Here is a 7773-nt window from a genome sequence, read left to right on the forward strand (position 1 = left end):
CTTTGAATCTCTATATGTTGAAAAGAAAAAGACAACTGGAGGGAAGGTGATGTATACAAAGAAAATATTCACCAGTCATTCTCTATTTCATTGTCTACCTAGGCAATAAAGTAACCATTTTAGTGGTCTGACAGAAAGGCATTGTCAGAAATAGCTTGGTTTCATTTTTTTTTAAATACTAAGTGTGTGTGCGTGTGTGTGTGTGTGTATGAGTGTGTGTTTGTGTGTGTGTGTTCTATGTATCACAGGATATATGATACACTACTTTCCCTTCCTTCCTGTGGAATCAGGAGATAGAATGCAGGTTCTAAGTTTATGCCGCAAACACCTTTACTAATAAGCTAGTTGCCCTTCCCAGGGACAGTTTTGTTTAAACAAGTCTAGATGTTAAACTGAGTGTGAAATTGTTCCCTTTGTCTTCTTTACAAATTACAATAATAAAAAGAAAGAAATTGCTGGACCATGGTCATGGTACAGTAACCAGGACTTCTAGTGGCTACTGTCAGTTTTCGCTAATGCTAGCTTATTGTAATCTTATGTTATGGTGTGGTTCAGAATATTGGTAGGAATGTTGTTTCCCTCTTTAGAAACTTGCATGATCTAATCCCCTGGTAAAAGGAGCCATGTCACTTCACTCGGGGGTCTCTAAGCTTCATGTCTGAAATTCATAATTCCTTCAACAACAGAATATTTAATTTGGACTCTATGGGCAATCATGGGACATAGACATAGGTATATATTTTGGAAGCCAGGACAGCACTGACCTACTACTCAAAACGAGGTTTATCATGTCTGGAGTTAAGGGTTTTTATTAGGTAGATTTTGGCTTCCAGAGGGAACATTGTCAACATAGATAAGTAAATTCCATTTAAATTATGTATGTGTACTTGTATATAGGCTCTTTTGAATTACACATTCCTGAGTAACTGTTTAATAGTGTGGTGACTTAAGAGTTTTTCAGACACCCTTACTATGGCTTTACTCTCCTCTCTCCCTCTGTATTTATATCTTCCATTCTAATTAGAATCGGTCCCATTTTCCCAGTCATATCACTTGTACCATGATAGTCCCCTCTCTATGGGTTCCCAAAATACTACCCCAACATTACTCCTATCTTACTTAATGAATTCTTGAAGATATTCCAGGATATGAAGTCGCAATAGAAGATTTGAATCTAGGCACCTCAAATGAGAGAGAACATGCAAGATTTGTCCCCTAAAAATCACAAATATGATCATAATTTGTAAACAAAATACCTAAAGTAAAGAAAAATAATGGAAAAATACAAAAAGGTAAAAAAAAAAAATTGCCCAAGCATTTTGAGACAAAACAAACAAAACTCCAAAAATACCACTGAGTTTGCTTGTGTTCTCCTCAAAGTGCTGAGTATGGGGTCTACCCTTAAGTGTTGTTTTTATACCCAATAAGACTCTACTGAACAAAACTAATTTTTGAACTTTTCATTAGTTAGCAATTGGGAAAGGCCTCTGGGTAATAGACTGGGGTTTCTATCTACTTCTCCTCTAAGTACTGGGACCCTCCTGGCGCATGATGCCCAATGGAATAAAACTGAAGACCCACACACAAATCACTGTGTCTTTGGGGCCTAGATTACTGATCAAGAGGTCAGAAACTCACCCTGGAAAAAAATCAGCATCTTCAACAAATGTTATTGGTCAAATGGGATGGCTGCATGTAGAAAAATTCAAATTGATTCATAGTTACCACTTTCTGCAAAGCTGAACTCCAAATCAGAGAACTCAACAGAAAAACAAATATATTTATCCAGAAGAAAGTGAAAAATAACCTGGACATCACTGGCACACGAAACTACTTTTAAATATACACTGATAACACGAAAAATAATAAATTAATGGGACTACATGTAATGATTCTGAGGCATTTATTTCTTAGACATTTTTCCTTTTTTTGAGAACTTCCCATTTAGGCCACAAGGCCATTTTGAGTGGTTTATTTGGGATTTTTGTCCTTGGTTTTGGGGTCATTTTTATATTTTGGATATCAATATTCTGTAAGATGTATAGCTGGCGAAGATTACATGCCATTCTGGAGAATTTCTCTACGTCCGTCTCATGTTTGCTTCAGTTGGGGAGAAACCCTGTAATGTGTAGAGTCCTACTTGTGTTTATTTCTTGGGGAAATCGAATTTTATTCATAAAATACTCTCCTATGCCTATATTATATAGGGTACTTACTACCTATGCAGTTTTTTCTAACATTTTAAGTGTTGCAGATTTCACATTTATTTCCTTAATCCACTTGCATTGTACAAAGGGAAAATATGTCAATTTTTCATTGTCTTCTGCAGTTTTCTCTATACCATTTGTTAAAGTGCTTCCTTTACTCCAGTTTATGTTTTTGTCAGCCTTGTCAAATATTAAATGCCTGAAGATAAAAAAAAGTAGATGCTTGGAATTGCAAGTTTGTTTTATTGGTCTACAGCAGTATTTATTCCATTATAATACTGTTTTATTTTGTTTTGTTTTTAATTATGGCTCTGTAGTTTATCTGTATTTTTGGCTTCCTGAGGTTCTTTATGGTTCATATGAAAATTAGCTGTGAAGAATAAAATGGGAGTTTGATTGGGATTACCCTGAATCTAAGAATGACTTTTAGTAAAATGATCATGTTTACAGTGTTGACTATACCAATCTATGAGTATATGGTGTTTTTTCCATTTCCTTGTATCTTCTCTCTTTCTTCAGATGTTTTTAAAAAATCTTCATTATAAACATTCTTAATTTATTTGATTAGGTTCATATCTAAGGCTTTTTTGATGCTATTGTCAACATATCTGTGTCCATGCTGTGCTTCTCTATATATTAGCTATTGGTTTATAGAAAGCTATTTACCATTCATCTTGATCCGACAGCCAGCCACATTGATAAATTTGTTTATTGTTTGTAGAATTGGTCATTGCTAATATCATCATGTAACTGCAAACAGGAAGAGTCTGAGTTCTTTCCCTATTTGTATCGCTTTTATTTCCTCCTCTTGCCTTATTTAATAATAAATAACGTACAATATTAAAATGATTAAGAACAGTGCAGAATCTGGTCATATTCCTTACTTCGGTGAGATTGATTCAAGCTTTGTTCAATTTAGGATGATGCTGGATATTTCTTTTGTTTTTAATGTATAGCACTTATTATGTTGGGGTATATTTCCTCTAGTACTACATTTTTGGGGACTTTTTTGTGTGGGAAATTTTACAGAAGGAATTTTTCTGTGTTTATTTGAAAGATCAGGAGATTTTCTTTAGAAGTTCATTTTTGAGGAATATTTCATGTATTGACTTGAGTGTTTTTAACCAGCTCTGCTTTCCATGAAGCAGGCCAACTTGGTCATGCTCAATATCCTTTTTGATGTATGCCTACATTTGGTTTGCAAGTTATTTACTGAGAACGTTTGAGTCAATGTTTATTGTAAATATTTTCCTATAATATTTATTTATTTATTTACTTATTTATTGCTTTACCCATTTGTGATTAGAGTGTTCTTGGCTTCATAGAAGTAATTTAGAAGTGCTCTTTTACTTTCTATTTTACTTTTTAACAGCTTAGGAGAAATTGGCTATAAGGCCCCATGTCCTGGCCAATAAAAAGCAAACTGTATAGCATTTGTTGGAATTTTCATATCTCATAATGCTTTCTTGTGTAATTCTGGGTTTTGTTTATTTTTTGTTTTATTTTTATTTATTTTCATTTGTTTTCATTATAGATCCTGTGTGTGTGTGTGTATTAGAAAATTACATGAATTTTCAATTTTTTCTTGCTTAATTTTTTCATTGACTTCTTTTCATTCAGTAACGCCATTTGTAATCTCCATGAATTTGTGTTTTATTTGAAATTTATCTAATATCAATTTTAAGTTTTACTGAGTTTTGATAGAATAGCACGTAGAAGTTATTTCGATACCTTTGAATTTTTAATGATTTGTTTGATGTCCCAGGATGTAGTCTAACTTATTTGTTTTTTGTTTTCTGTTTTTTGAATTTATTCCTTTTACTTAGAAATTTTCATTATTTACATTTCATGTTATCCCCTTTCCTACTTTCCTCTCTGAAAATCCTCTATTCCCTCCTTCCTCCCTTCTCCCCCTGCTCCCCAACCCACTCACTCCCACCTCCTGGCCCTGGAATTCCCCTATATAGGGGCATAGAACTTTCACAAGACCATGGGCCTCTTCTCCCATTGATGACCGACTAGGCCATCCTCAGCTAAGTATGCAGCTAGAGACATGAGTGGAATTGGGGGGGGGATCATAATTAGATGTGGCAAGATACGGAAGAGAGGATCAGTGTGCCAGGAGAAGGAATTAAAATCTACAGCTGCTGGGGTTTGGAGGTTGGGAAGAATCACTAGGAAGTCCCAGACACCTGTGGGAAAGGAGTCAATGCAGATGACCTTAGCTGAAATGCCTAACAGTGGGGACATGGAACATGAAGAGGCCATCTCCTATAGTGAGGTGGAAACCCCAGTGGATGGATAAGGACACCAACACAACCAGAACATTTTTGACACAAAATTTGTCATGTCTAAAAGAGGGCAGAGACAAAGTTGAAATAGAGATTGAAGAAATGTCCAAGAAATAACAGCCCCAACTTGAGACCCATCCCATGGTGTGTGTGTGTGTGTGTGTGTGTGTGTGTGTGTGTGTGTGTGTGTGTGAGGGTGAGGGTGTTTGGGTGTGTGTATATATAAAGCTTCTGGGTGCTGCTGAATAACAAGTATATTATTTGGTATTTGCTTGGACTGACCATTCCTTACATATCTGTGAAATCCAACCAGTGTATACTCTCATTTAATTCTGTAGTTTCTTAGTTTATTTTTATTCCAATTGCTCTCTGTTTTAGAGAAAGTGTGGTTTTGAGATTCTATTAGCAAACTATTGTTGCCAATCAGTGTCTCCTTAAAATGCAGTAATACCACTGTTTATGAAATTGGGAATATATACATATGGAATGTCTTCTTGGTTAACTATTCCCTTGAATAGACTAACATGTCGCTCTTTAGCTCTCCTGATTAATTTTACTTCTAGTATACTTTTTCAGATATGAGGATAGGCTTACTTTCTGCCACTATTTGGTTAGAATAGAATTCTTAAAGGATATGTCAGTTCTTAGAATGGAGGGGGTTCTCTGAATTTGTAGAAAATCAGGTCTATGCCATTTGTTTGAGATTCTGATATCATTTGTGCCTATAATTCAAATGTTTATTTTTTCATAGTGCCCAACATTTCCTGATAAGTCCTTTCCTATATTTTAAAACATGCTTATTTCATCTGGTTCTTTACCTTCAAGCCCATATGTCTTATCTTTTATTTGTTCGATTCTACTAGAAAGGATTTACTTTGAGTTTTCTCATTGATTTTTTGTATTTTTCTTCAATTTCATCTTTATGTCTTCACCCTGAATCCTCTTAAATGTTTGTATTTCCTTACTTAATTCCATTTTAAATTTTTAAATTATCTTCATCGTTTCTAACAGTCTTATGTTTGTGTTTTCTTAATATTACTCAGGCACTTGTTCTACTTAACTTCTTTTTCTTTCATTGCATTGAGATGTCGGTGTCTTATTTAAAATCCTTGAATTCTTTGATGGATTTTATGAATGTTCTTTTACACTTTCTGTCCTGGTATATAATAATATGCATAATTGATATAGGCAAACATTTCTACAGTTTTTGCACATTTTAGAGAGAAGATAGTGGCTTGCTCTCCCATATTTTTGTTAATTTTTTCTATGAGATCTAGGCAAATGTATTTCTTTTATTTTTTCTTAGTATTGCATGGATTCAATAGGTTGAAGCAGAAAAGGGAATGTATGGATAGGCTAAACCTAGATATTGGGTATTTTGGGAGTGGAATGAACTCAGGTGGTCAGAGAGAACTGTGTTGATGTACAGGATGTATGCTTTTCAGTTCAAGGGTGGAGTTTGGGGCTAAATCTAAATGGCAGGAATTCCTGGACATCCTCTGGCAAGGTTCTGTGGGTTTGGAGATAGATAGCGATGTTGTTAAAACAAAACAAAACAACAACAACAAACAAACAAACAAAAAACCTGGATATATTTTCAGGTGCAAACACAGGAGGCCATACCATTTGATTCAAATATGGAGGTGTGGGATGAAGGCATGTGTCTTAGGTAGGATTTTACTGTCTGAAGAGAAAACATGACCAAGGCAACCCTTAAAAGGTTGGCATTTAATTGGGGCTGGCTTATAGGTTCAGAAATTCAGTCCATATTATCAAGAGAGAAGCATGGCAGCATCCTAGCATACATGGGGCTAGAGGAGCTGAGAGTTTGACCTCTTATTTCAAAGGCAGCTAGCAGAAGACTGGCTTCCAAGAAGCTAGGATGAAAGTACTAAAACCCATGCTCACAGTGACACAGCTAATCTAAGAAGTCCACATCTCCACCAACAAGGCCATACCTCTTAATAGTGTCACTTCCTGGGCCAGGCATATATTACCAATCACATTCCACTCCCTGCCTCCTTCCCACATAGACTTGTTCAAACATATGAGTCTATACCTAAACATAGCATAATGCAAAAATACATTTAGTCCAACTTCAAAAGTCCCTATAGTCTAGAGCAGTCTCAATGATAAAAAAAAAACAAAAACAAAAAACAACAACAAAAAAAAAGTCCCAAGTTCAAAATCTCTTCTGAGATTCTTGCAGTCTCTTAATGGTAATCCTGTATAAATTTAAAAACACTGGACCAAAGCAAGACAGAAAACTAGCTGGGGAAACTGCAGACTCTGTGTCCTCATGAGCCATGCATATACAAACCTTCATAGAATACAAGTGGAGGTCAGGGAGACTCACCCAGATAGATCCTGGTGAAGACCTTTAGAGGTCTGACTGTATGGAGAGTTTGGATGAGGTACAGAAGTGACCTCCTAGTAGAGGCAAGTCAGATAGGTCTTTTTGGAGGTCTAATTCTTAGTTGAAGTGCAGGCAAGGCTAGTAGAGTGATCTGTGTCCCAGAATGTGAAGACAGTGTTATAGCTGGTGGGTTGTGGTGAAGGTATTACAGAGGAGTATAGGGATCCTTACAGTGTAGATTCTGCAGAAGGAAGTCAAAGTTGAGGTGGAATATATCAAAGGATTTAGACATTAAATTTTGTCATCTAGTAAAGGACCCTCGCAATATCAAAGCAGTAGATACGGTATGTTTCCCTGCCTCCTCACAGTAATTAGTAATAAGAACACACTGGTGACCCTCTGGCTACATCCCTCCAACAAATTTCAGGCAGATGTTTTTAAGAACTTCATAACTGTAAATAAATTAAGAGAGAACCAGAGATATAAATAGGAAGGATTCAGCAAAATAATTCATATGTTTTATAGTTTTATATTTTCTATACTTCAGTTCTTATCCTAAAGCTGAAAGTATGCTTTACTCAATAATGCAATAAGTAAAATACTTGCCCAGCTTTATAAATTTTCACAATATATCAATATCCTTCACATTAGATAAAATAGTTATAGACATAATTGTCCATTAGATGAACATCTGTTAATCAGTTTAGTTAGGTTTAATTACTAAGTTGATTGTGGATTGTAAAATAGTTAAAATGGAGGTTCCTTGTAGTTTAAAACTAATTTGAATGAGTAATTTTCATTTTTTAGCAACTAATGGGGCAGACATGAGTACATCCCTTGTTTTGTAATCTAGAAATGTAAAACACCAAAGAAAAGAAAGAGAGGGGGTGGGGAAGAGAGAGAGAAAGACACACAGAGA

Source organism: Mus caroli, chromosome 1 (assembly GCF_900094665.2).
Source record: "Mus caroli chromosome 1, CAROLI_EIJ_v1.1, whole genome shotgun sequence".
Lineage (NCBI taxonomy): Eukaryota > Metazoa > Chordata > Mammalia > Rodentia > Muridae > Mus > Mus caroli.